At 34.7% G+C, this 12,955-nt stretch overlaps 1 protein-coding gene across 1 annotated transcript in view; it reads right to left on the bottom strand.

The window, feature by feature from the left end:
* The window catches only part of COL25A1 (collagen type XXV alpha 1 chain), a 551,557-nt gene that overhangs the window by 207,611 nt on the left and 330,991 nt on the right, over positions 1–12,955 (bottom strand). The window lies entirely within an intron of this gene.

Genomic DNA, 12,955 nt, shown 5'->3' with positions numbered 1-12,955 from the left:
CTAATAGAACAATGGTGTTCCATGACATACATATACCACAGTTTGCTAAGCCATTCCCCAATTGAAGGACATTTACTTGATTTCCAATTCTTTGCCACCACAAACAGGGCTGCTATGAATATTTTTGTACAAGTGATGTTTTTACCCTTTTTCACCATCTCTTCAGGGTATAGACCCAGTAGTGGCATTTCTGGGTCAAAGGGTGTGCACATTTTTGTTGCCCTTTGGGCATAGTAAGGACCTCATATTTTAATGGCGGTGATAGCATGCAAACAACTCTGTATGAACAAGAAGTATACATGATAAATTCAAGATAATCTCAGAGGCTAGGCACGAAGATTAAGGCTGATATCCTCCGTGAGAAGGTTGTCAGGAGAAACTTGAAACTTGAAAGATCTCAGTCTCAAGTTAGATGCAATAAGTTTTTTCCAAAGTACACTCTGCATTCCTTAATATTTTGGCTTTCCTCATAGCTGGAAGCAGTTTCAAACATTGGAATGTAATAATCAATCAACAAGCATTTATTAAGCATTGACTACATGCCAGATACTGCAGTAGACAGACACTGGCAATACAAACACAAAAAGGGGTCTTAGATGTTTTTCAAGTACTCAGAACATGTTTTGGTATAATTGAGATATGAAAATCAAAGTCCTAGAAGCTTTTTTTCTTGAAGGTTGGATATGCATGACAGCTGGAAATCTGTGCTCCAGCCCTGTAGACCATTAACAAATAATGATTCTATTTATTTATTGTTTTTATTTTTGCAAGGCAATGGGGTTAAGTGACTTGCCCAAGGTCACATAGCTAAGTAAGTATTAGATGTCTGAGGTCAAATTTGAACTCAGGCCACTAATCCACCATGCCCCCTAGCTGTTCCATGATGATTCTATTAAAAAAAAAAAAACAACAACCTGATACTGCTTCATAATCAAAATAGTCAGCACTTCTAAATCACTATAAAGGTTTGACAAAGTGAGTTATAAATGTTATCTCATTTGATTCTCATGACAATCCCAAGAGGAAGTACTATTCTTGGTATCATTTTACAGATGAGGAAACTGAGGCTAAAAGATTAAGTAACTTACTTGAGATCACATAGCTAAGAATGGATTTCATGTCAAATTTGAATTCAAGTAATCCTGAGTCCAAGCCTGGCACTCTATCCATTGAGTCACCTAACTGTCCATGTCTACTGCTAATAAAAGAATTAATATTGGGTTGGCTAGGTGGTACAGTAGATAGAGCACTGGCCCTGGAGTTAGGAGTACCTGAGTTCAAATCTGACCTTAATAATTACCTAGCTGTGTGACCTTGGGCAAGTTGCTTAACCCCATTTGCCTTGCAAAAACCTAAAAAAAAAATTAAAATTATTCTCATACAACATCTTCTGGACTAAATAAATTTTCCTAGTATTTTATGTATATTTAAATTATTTTATTTTCCCCCAATTACACTGATGAATTTCCCAGTTCCTCCCAAGAACATTGGTTTTTTTGAGTTGCAAATTCCATTCCTTCTTCCCTATCATCCACTTCCCTGAGACAGTAAGTACTCAGCTAGTGGTGTATATGTATGTATATGTATATATGTATGCATGCATGTGTGTATATATATGCATGTAAATATGTGTATCTATATGCACATGTCCATGTGTGTATTTGTGAAAATCCATATAATGCACTATTATATAAGACAAATTAATTTGAATACATGTGCTGCTGTAAAAGTAAATATATATATATATTATATATATAATAAATTATATAATATGAATGTGTTTAATTCTGGGAAAATACATAGTACATTTATTATAAAATATACTATATAGTATATGTTTATATATTATTATGAAAGTACATATAATGCATTATTACATAATTTATTGGTGGGGGGGTGGGGGTGTCTATGTGGGTGTACACTAACATAACTGAACTGTGAATTATATATTCAAATGATGACAGGACTGGGACTTAAAACCAGCTGTGGGTTGATGCTACATAGGACATGTAAAGTTTTCTGCTACAAGCTTTGTTGGTGCTCCAGTATCTGGCTCTGTCCCAGGGTGTGGATGGGAACCCAGCCCAGTCCAGAGGTAATTATACATAAAACATGACAAACATGTGAGTGTGGCCCAAAACCTGCACATGCCTTACAAATCTAGCACAAGATTTCAGAGTTGCCTTTCACAGCCAATATGATGTAATCTAAAGCTTCACCAAAAAGAAAATATGTATAGGAGAAAAAAACAAGCAACAAACAGCTGCAGTCTTGTGGCCATTATTAAAAAAAAAAAAACATCTGGTCAAATGATAGAGGTGATAAGATGAGAAGGGTTCAACAATGAGTGACAATGGCAGCTGAGAGTGGGAAAACTCTGGGATTCCATAAAGGACAGTAAAGAAGAGTCAGGAGCCTCAAAGATAAAGGCTTGTGACTTGAGAAGACTTATAGACAAAGAAAGAGGCAGAATGAAAATCTAAGTGTTAGCAAAAAGAACATGTAAGGTATGTTACAGGGAGTGGGGAGAGCCAAAGACATTCAGAATGGACAGAAGACTTTAGGAGCAGATAAGGAATAGATACATCTTATTAGGCAATTAGATCCCAGAGAGAGACCTGGCCTCAAAGAACAAAGAGATAAGACTGGAGATATTTGTCATATATGTGTGACTCCAGTTAAATCATTTAACCTCTCTGGGGCTTTGGGTTCCTCATCAGTAAAATGAGATTGGATCAGATGGCCCCAAAGGTTAGATTAGGGCTGAAAAAGTCTCATCCTGTCTGATCTCCTAATTATAAAACCGATGAAACTGAGGTTTAGAGATTGAGCTTAAAACCCAGTCTTTGGAGTTCAACTTTTGCTTCAGACACTTACTGGCTATAACCATGGACTAACCATGGTTTAACACTTATCTCAAACGATATCATGAAGACTGAGATAGCTTGCTAAGCACTTTGCAAATCTTAAAGTGGTGTCTAAGAGTTTATTACTGTTAACCTTATTCCCATTTCCCACCGAGAGTATGTATTTGAGGGTGAATTAGAAACCAGGTCTTTTAGACTCAAAGTCTAGAACTCTACCCTGCTCTACCACACAGCTCTAAGACTATGATGCTCTGATATGGAATGACTATGAGGAAATAGTTACAAATTTGATTTTAGAAAGTTTGGTTTTAATATCATCAAAAATGGCAAAAATCATGTCATGTTTTTCAAATTAAGCTTTTGGGCTGCTTTGATGTTCTTAAACCTGTCATTAGAAAAGGGCAAAACTGCCTTAAAGCACTCTTCTGCATATTTTACATCTACTCTCATTTGCGAATGGAAATTTGCCTAAGCCTAGTTGGGGTAATGATCAAATGTCAGGGATAATTAATTGTGCCTTTTTAAATCTGTTGTGATGAGCCCAAGATGACCAGCTATAAATTAGGACTTTCATAAACTAAAACTTAAGTGATTTTTTAAAAAAGTTGAATTCTTAGAAAGACTTCTGGATCAATCATGTTCTGGGAGGAAAACATCAAATCATCCAATTCTCCATCCAACAAGTAAATCTTACTTTAATCAAGTCCAATGAAATAGTTAATCATAAGAACTCTGAAATAACAAATACGTGGAAGTGGAAAATATTGAATGCTCTAGAAGATTTACTGTATGTCAACAGTTGGAAGTCATGCCCTGAGGGCATCTTAGGGACTGGTGTGAAGCAATAGGACTAGTAGGAAAAGCAGATCAAAAAAAGGTGGTAATCAGAACAGTATGGCAGTAGCAATCAGCCAGTAGCTGGTGATTGACAAGAGAGTGTTCAAAAGAAAATGAAAGATTTGTGAGGTTCACAAACCATAATGCAGCTAAGGGCTGACACATGAGATATTGCATCTGGCTTATTTTTTGTTGCTTTAACCCATTCAGGAACTCTTTTTGTTAACCCTTTCAGGCAAGCCTGTTTTGTAATTGGGGTTTTCAGATAGCAAAGACAGTCTTCTCCACACCTCCAAAGCAACTTAGGTTTCTGACAGAGGAATTAAATTTTTCTACATGGTAGTTGATATTTCTAGGGAATTTGCATCATTGCCATTCAGATGATTTTTTAATATTTTAAATTAAAAAATCTATTTTAACTGCTTGCATTTTAACTTAACTATTTTAATGCAAACATTAACACAACTCAGCAATATATTATTTTCTTGTGGTATATAGTTCCTAACTTCAATATGTGTTGATCTCATCATCATATTTACAGAACTTGATAAACTGTTGTAGATTTCTGTGGTGATAAAATTTAAATAAAATGTCAAAGGAAGATCCATGGAACCCTTGGATATGTTGAAATATGATAGAGAAAACATTGAACTTATGGTCAGATGATATCGGTCTCAGTTCTGGCTTACTTCTTTGCCAGTTGTACAAATTTGGGTATCATTTAATCAATCAATATTTCTCAAGCACCTATAATGTGTCAGTCAGGTACTATGCTAAGTGTTGAAGATACAAAAAGAGGCAAAAGATAATCCCTATGCTCAAGGAGTTTATAATCTAATGATTAATGACATCCCTGAACCTTGGTTTCCTCATTTGTAAAATGTAGATAATTATATATGTACTATCTACTTCATCATCAGTCATCAAACATCAATTATTCATCATATGTCATTATGCCAGGAACAGAATTTTTGTGAAGTAAGCTTCTAGTACAAAATTAAAACATTATATAAATTTTAACCATCATTTAATACTACCACTTTAAGATAGCAATAAATGTAGAAGATATTTCATAGATAAAAGTTGAATAAAGAATGAATGTAACCAGAAATTGATTGCAAGCTCTGTGACATGTTTCTCAGTCACTATGGATTCTTTTCCTACCTATAATCCTTTTATAGGATCAAGGGAGATATTTGTAAAAAGTGCTAGCATAGTTTGCCACGTAGTACTTTCTATATGAATGCTTCCTTCCTTCTCCCCTTTTCTTTCTCTTATTGTCCTTTACTTAAAGAAAAAGAACACTTCAGTTTTCGGGGCTTGGGGATATTTTTTTGCAAGGCAGTGGGGTTAAGTGACTTGCCCATGGTCACACAGCTAAGTAATTATTATGAGACCATATTTGAACTCAATTCTCCTGATTCCAGGATCAGTTCTCTATCCACTGTGCCACCTAGCTGTCCCAGAAGAGAACGCTTCAGAATAAGCTCTCAAGTGAGTTCCCACTACCAGAACCTAGACTCAGTTATCTCAAAAATATCTTCTTCAAAGATAGAGAACATCACTCAAAACAAACTAGATAATTTTGATTACATTAAATTAAAAAGTTTTTGCACAGATAAAACCACTGTAACCAAGATCAAAAGAAATGTAGTAAATTGGGAAACAATTTTTGCAACTAGTATTTCTGACAAAAGAATCATTTCTAAAATATACAGAGAACTGAGTCAAAATTTTGCAAAAAACAAGCCATTCCTCAACTGACAAATGGTCAAAGGATATGCAAAGGCAATTTACAGCTGAGGAAGTCAAAGCAATCAATATTCATATGAAAAATTGCTCCAAATCATTACTTATTAGAGAAATGCAAATTAAAGCATCTCCGAGATACCACCTCATACCTCTCAGACTGGCCAGTATGACCAGAAAGGACAATGATCAATGTTGGAAGGTATACAGGAAATCTGGGATACTAATACAATGTTGGTGGAGCTGTGAACTCATCCAACCTTTCTGGAGAGCAATTTGGGATTATGCCCAAAGGACAACAAAAATGTGCATAATCTTTGACCCAGAAATACCACTACTGGGTCTATACCCTGAAGAGATTATGAAAAAGGGTAAAAACATCACTTGTACAAAAATATTTATAGAAGCCCTATTTGTGTTAGCAAAAAATTAGAAATTAAGTAAATCTCCTTCAATTGGGGAATGGTATATGTATGTCATGGAACACTATTGTTCTATTAGAAAACTGGAGGGATGGGAATTCAGGGAAGCCTGAAAGGATTTGCATGAACTGATGCTGAGCAAGATGAACAGAACCAGAAGAACATTGTACACCCTAACAGCACCATGGGGGTGATGATCAACTTTGATGGACTTCAACAACCAGGGACAATTTTGGGTTATTTGCAATGGAGAATACCATCTGTATCCAGAGAAACAATTATGGACTTTGAACAAAAACCAAAGACTATTACCATCAAATTAGGGGGGGGAAAGTTATATTATTATGTAATTTTGCTATCTCATTCTTTATTTTTCTTCCTTAAGGATATATATTCAGGGGCAGCTAGGTGGCACACTAGATAGAGCACCGGCCCTGGAGTCAGGAGTACCTGAGTTCAAATCCGGCTTCAGACACTTAATAATTACCTAGCTGTGTGGCCTTGGGCAAGCCACTTAACTCCCATCAAAGTTGATCACCATTGCCTAGCAAAAGCTAAAAAAAAGGATATATATTCAATATATATTCAACTGAGATAAATGTATAACATGGAACCAATGTAAAGACTAACAGAATGCCTTCTGGGGGGGGAAGCAAGAATGGGGAAAAAATTGCAAAACTCAAAACAAATAAAAACTTTATTAAAAAAAAGAAATGGGGCCATTAAACCATAAAAAAAACAAAGACAAAAAAAATCTTCTTCAAGTGACCTCTCTGGTAGAAGATCAATTCATGTCTCCCTCCTACAGTCCTAGGGACTCCCTTGAACTTTGCTGCTGATTAAATAGACATAGATATAGATGATATAGATATGGATAGAGATGCAAGTCTAAATTCAGTTAATTCTCATTAGAAGAAATTGCAGAGTCATTCATGCCCGAGGTGAAGAAAAGAAATAAAATCTATCAAGAGAGGCATGAGAATAATGAGGTTCCACCACCCCACACATAAATGAGGTTCTAATTCATTCAAAAAGCATTATTTATCCTATCTATAAGAATGTGTCAAGTATAAGATTAATGTTATAGATACATAGACAAAAGTAAAATAATCCCTTTCCTCAAAAAATATAATACTGTATATATATATTCTTATATATGCATATATTCTATATATGTATATTCTTATATATGCATATATATACATATATACATACATAGGCACTCACACACATACACATGTGTATCTATTTATATACACATTAAATGTATGTCCATGTATATGGATATGGATTATGTACATAAACAAACCATATGTGAATTGTATGATATACACATATACGTATGTGTTAGACGCTTTGTTGCATCTGTTATATGTGTATATGTGTGTCTATTTCTAAGCATTTTAGTTATATGTGTGTCTGATATAGTTGTATATACATATGCAAATATTTACATGTGTACATATGCATTATGTGTGGGTCCATTTATATATGTGTATATACATACATGCACACATATGCGTATCCATATATACATATACAAATATATATATTTGTGCATTTATAAGGGCACTAGCAACTGGGGGAGATCAGGTTAGAAGACTAGGTAGGAAGTAGCACTTCATCTAAGCTGTGAAGGAAGCTACAGATGAAATCTGATGCCTGAAGGAAGCAAAGATGAGTAGGGAGTGCATTCCAAACACAGCCGAAAGTCTATGTATGAAAAAGGAGATGAGAGATGGAATGTCACAGGTGGGGAACCGGCAAATAGGGCTCTGGGGCCAGAATGTAGAGTGTGTTAAGGAGAATGTATACTAAGCCTAGAAATGTAGAAGGCATTCAGATTGGAAAGGGCTCCAAACAGAAGAGGATATATTTTATTCTAGAGGCAATTATGAGTGACTGGAGCACTTTCAGCCGTAGACTGGCATAGTTGGAGAAGGACTATCAATTTGACAGCTTTGTGAAGAGTGGACTGGACACCAGGACTAGAGACAAAGTGATCAATTAAGTGGCTATCAAATTCAGATAAAAGCCTCAATTGGAGTGAAGTGTGAGTGGATTGAAGGGGATGGAAGCAAGAAATGTGAAGGTAAAACTCAAAAGACCTGGTGAACAACTGGATATGAAACTGGACAGGGGGAAAAGTAAAAAAGTCATATTCTAAAATATATGTTGTTGTCCAAAAAGATATAGTACCTTTGATGAAAGACAAAAAGAAGATGGGAACTCTTAAGGCAATATAAAATGAATTGTTTTAGCACTGTTGAGTTTAAGATGCCCATATGACATAGAATTGGAAATATCAGTCAAGTACTAATACATATATATATGTATATATACATATATATATATATATGTATATATATATACCCAATAATTTTATAGGCAAATTCTAAGAGCTTAATGGCACTGTGGTTTTGGACAAGTTCCAGAGAGGAAATTGCATACTGGGAAAAATAAAAATGTTGGTTGGTGTATTCTTCCTAATATGGTCAAAGGATGACCTTCCGAACTTTGAAAAGTTGGAAGATTTGGACTTCCCATATACAAATTGGTAGTAGTGTCCCAGAAGCAGCAGTGACCTGAGAATTAACTAAATGCAATGAGGAAAAAGTGATTTCAGGATTTCTATAAGAAGTTCAGTAGAGAGCTGTTCACACATCAGGATTCCACAGACAGAGAAAAGGACTTGGAACTAACCAAGAGTTACAAGCACCCAGACCCAATCACAATTTGCCTGCTGCTGTTTTGATCCAATTTGACTAGGACCCTCCACAATGGACTCTAGGGCAAATCTCCATTGATTGATGACTGAGTGGAAACTAGCCCACTCAGCTAACAATACTTCCAGGCTGACCCTAGGCATCAGATCACGTGTCAGCTTCTTCTGCCATCCACTCTTCTATCCAGGCCATCTCACCATCAGTCTCTTGTTGCCTGAATTTGAACATCTCTACTAATTTTCCCTGGTCATGTTTCCTCTCTATGTACTGTCTTACCCTCTTATAATGTCAGTTCCTTTAGGGCAGGAACTATATTTTTTAATTTTTGTATCTCCAGTATTTTTCCCACTGTCTTGCAGATACAGTTAATTACTTAATAAGTGCTTTTTCATTAATTTACTCATGTTTAAAAAGCATGCAGAAGCTAAAGAATGAGACTAGAATTGGGCACAAAGATCTGGAGAGAAGATGAGCTCACTGGGTACACTAACACATAGATGGCAAGAAATGTATCCAACAAAAAAATACAAGAAAGTAGGATCACTACTGAGAAGTGATGGCAACTTGTTTTGTTGGGGAATTACCCAGAAAGCTAGGAGAAAAACCAGGAGAAGCAGGGTTACAAAAATAGAGCAAGGAGAGTTTCCAGAAAAGTGATGATCAACAAATGCAACAGAAAAGTCAAGAAGGATGAGACAAAGCCATTGTTTTTGGTAGTTGACCAATTATAGGTAACTTTGGAGAGAACAGCTTTCTTTGACTGAAGTCAGAAACCAAATTGCAAAAAGTTGAATAATGAGGAGAGAGGAAGGGGAAGTAACAAGTGCAGATATCTCTTTTCCCCCTAAGAGTTAGCTCTGAAAGGAAAGAAAGAGGAAAGCCTCAGGGAATAATCTGGGCAAGTTAAAGCTTTTTTATGAATGGAGAATATTTAGGCATGTTTCTAGGCAGCAGAAAAAGAGAGACTAAAAATTAGAGTGGGAACTTGTGGAGTCAAGCTGTTGGAAGAGGCTACATATGAGTGATGCTCCCATGCTTTTGGTTCTCTAGAACAATTACTTTGTATCACTACCAATGCCCATCATTAATATCAATATCAATAGGTTCTGTTTGCTTTATTTTACCTATGCTGTTTATGTCCTCCACAATGGCCTGAAGGTTATAATTTTCATTTCACTTTTCTCAAAGTCCCATTTTTTCTCTTGCTACCAATGGTTGTGTTCAACATGTTAAGAAAAATGTAAGACAATTTTAAAAGTGGGAGTCAAAGAGAATCTCAAATTCTAAAGGATCAGGGTTGACAGACTATAACTTTGTTTGGAAATTTACTTTTCCAATAGAATAGACTTACTCTTAGGTTGGAAACTTAACTTTTCCAATAGTATAAAAGTAATTGGATTTATATAGAGTAGTCATCCAAAAGAGATGTATCACTTGCATCAAAATGATACTGTGCTTTTTCATAGGATCTGCCTACTGGAAGAAGGGGTTCAGCATCAATAGGGACCTTCTAATATAAGTGGTTTTTGACTCTACAGTTCCATGTCAGTGAAATCCCTAAGGTTTTCTTAACATGATTTTCTAAATTAATTAAATAAATATGAACATTTCAAAATACTTTTTTGAAAAGAAGACTATAAGAAACTGAAGTTCTGTTATAGTTAGATGTTTAAGTATATCTTCAATTTAAAATAGCTTTAAAGGACTAGACCTATTGTTCTCCCTCAAAACTCAAACTCCCTCCCCACAGTTGTTAATACCTACTCCTTTCTGATTACCTTGCATCTACGCTTATGCTATCATATATGCACCTACTTATTTGTATGTAATTTTCCTCATTATAGAATGTATTCTTGTTAAGGACAGAAACTGTTTTCTTTGCCATTTTTGTATATTCAGTGATTAGCAAAGTGCTTGGCATATAGTAAATGCTTTAAAAAGGTTATTTGACTGATTAATTGATTGGTGAGACCACTTCATTGTTCTGTGCATTAATGAGCCTGTTCATCCATACCCTGTCCAACAATTACCATGTTGCTCTTTTGTCATCTTTCTCAGTGTGAGGAGAGTGGAAACCTGAGGATCTCTAAACTCTTCAAGACCAACTATCTAACCTTACAATTGATTCAAAATTGGGAAACTTGAATCTTACTCTACCTTTCATGACAAAAAAATATGAAAATGGCTCAAAGAGGTTATGTAGCAATATTTTTACATAGAAGCAGTGTTAAAATATCACCAATTGCTTGCATAGATTTAGATTTTAGGTTCTCTGTATAAAATTCCTGAAAGTTTTCCCTATCACCCAAACCCAAAACAAATAGATTTCGAAAAAAGTGAAATTCCAAGGAGATACTTGCAGACCTAGGGTACTTAAGTCTATGCCACTATTTAATATCAAGGGAACTTTAAAATTAAATTGTATCCTAATATTTAAAATAAATACCAATCTTTAAAATAACTTAATTTGGAAATTTAAGAAAGAACAGAAGAAAAAATGCTGATTTGTGAATATGAATTTTTTAAATTTTCTTCTGATTTTATAACCATTAGCATGCTTTCTGTGCTACATAGAAACCCAGTCTTGAAGTAATACATGCTTTACTGAAATTAAACATTATTCATAATTTATACTACCTACTGTGTCACCCTACAGGATAGTTATTAATAATTCTTAGAACTCTTGCTTCATGTGCAATTATATACTGTAACATAGATGAGTCCTTCAAGGTCAGATGTGCTATTAGTAACTGCTTAATTTTTAAGAAGGTAAGTTGTATTCTAGGTAAAAAATGAGCACATAGAGCCTCAAGCTTGAATAAGATTTATTTTGTCAAATTTGAGCAAGACAGAATGGAGGGAATGGAATGGAGGGAGTAAGATAGGGTTTCGTCAGATTTCTTGTATAAGAAAATAAAAATAAATTTACTTGAGACTTGTTATATTTCTGTATGATACAATTACTACCTTTATGTAGATTCTTGAATTAAAAAAATAATTCATTTATTTCATTTAGATTTTGGAAAAGAAATATTTGAGGTTTTACATTTTCAGTCTTATTATACATTACTTTAGGCTCCCACCACTCATTCAGCCAAATTGGCTTTTTTGCTGTTCCTCAATATACAATAATCTATCTCTTCAAGTTTTCGCTTATATTGTCCTCCAAGCCAAATATGTAATCTCTCCTTACTCTCAGAATCCCCATTTCCCCTCAAAAGTCTTCTAATACCTCCTAATGAGATCTTTTCTATCCCCCAGCTGCTAGTGCTCTTTCCACCACAAAAAATATCGTATGTTTATTTTGTCTATAGTTACATGCATTACTGCTGTATCAATAGAACACAAGCTCTTTGAGCATAGGGACAATTTCATTATTGTTCTTGTAACCCCCCTACTCCTGCCCCATGCTTGGCATTTAGTAGCCACTTACTATTTGCTCAGTTGTTTCACTGAAAAAATCATGCATGTGAAGATTTTGATCTTATAGCAAAATGTTCTTAAATTGTTCCCTATTCTTTTCTAACATAATTTATCTATTTTAAAAAAAAGGCAACTAAAACATGAACAGAAGTTTGCAATCATATGGGACAAATGAGTAGAAAGTGAAGAAACAAAGGAATGAGGCAAAAGAAACATGTATTATGTTGATGACATTTTAGGAAATTAAAGGAGTTAATAAGGCCGTGCTAAATAATTTTCATTGTGAATTTACCCTTCCTGGGATCACTTATTTCAACAAAGGTCAATATTCCATTTGGAGAGCAAAATTAATTGGATACATGGAAATATGGTAGAGACCTTTCTTGTTCCCTCCACTGTTACATAAGCCCATGTCTTTCCAAATTGGAGAAGCCCTACCAGCAGAGAAGTCAATTTTCCTTCTCCAAAAACTATCTTGTGTTTACTTCATATATATTTTGTTTCACTCATATAAACGAATAGTTTCCCTTGATAGAATATTAAGTGCTCTAAGTGCAGAAACTCTCTTTTCTTTGTCTTTGAATCCCCAGGGGCTGACTCATAGTAGATACCTTGTATAACTATTGATTATTGGCACTAATAAATATATTTATTTATCGAGACACTTTCATCATGTTACAAAGTCAAAATTATTTTATAATAATATTAAGACATTTAGTTCTTATGGTAAATATTGATAGATATAGAACTCATAAACATAAACTCTTTGGAGAATAAGGATCCCCAATCAGTTTTAAGGGTGTAAAGAAGAGTAGGTCTTGAGTTCAAACAGTTTGAGAACCATTGTCATAGAAACAATTTTGTTCCTTTTCTTTTCAAGACTATAATTTTGGAGGCTATCTCCCTAAATTTACTTATTGAATCAGACTTA

This window comes from Macrotis lagotis, chromosome 3 (genome assembly GCF_037893015.1).
Source record: "Macrotis lagotis isolate mMagLag1 chromosome 3, bilby.v1.9.chrom.fasta, whole genome shotgun sequence".
NCBI classification, from domain to species: Eukaryota; Metazoa; Chordata; class Mammalia; order Peramelemorphia; family Peramelidae; genus Macrotis; species Macrotis lagotis.
Note: the sequence above shows the minus strand (reverse complement) of the source record. Positions and strands in the feature narration are given on the sequence as shown.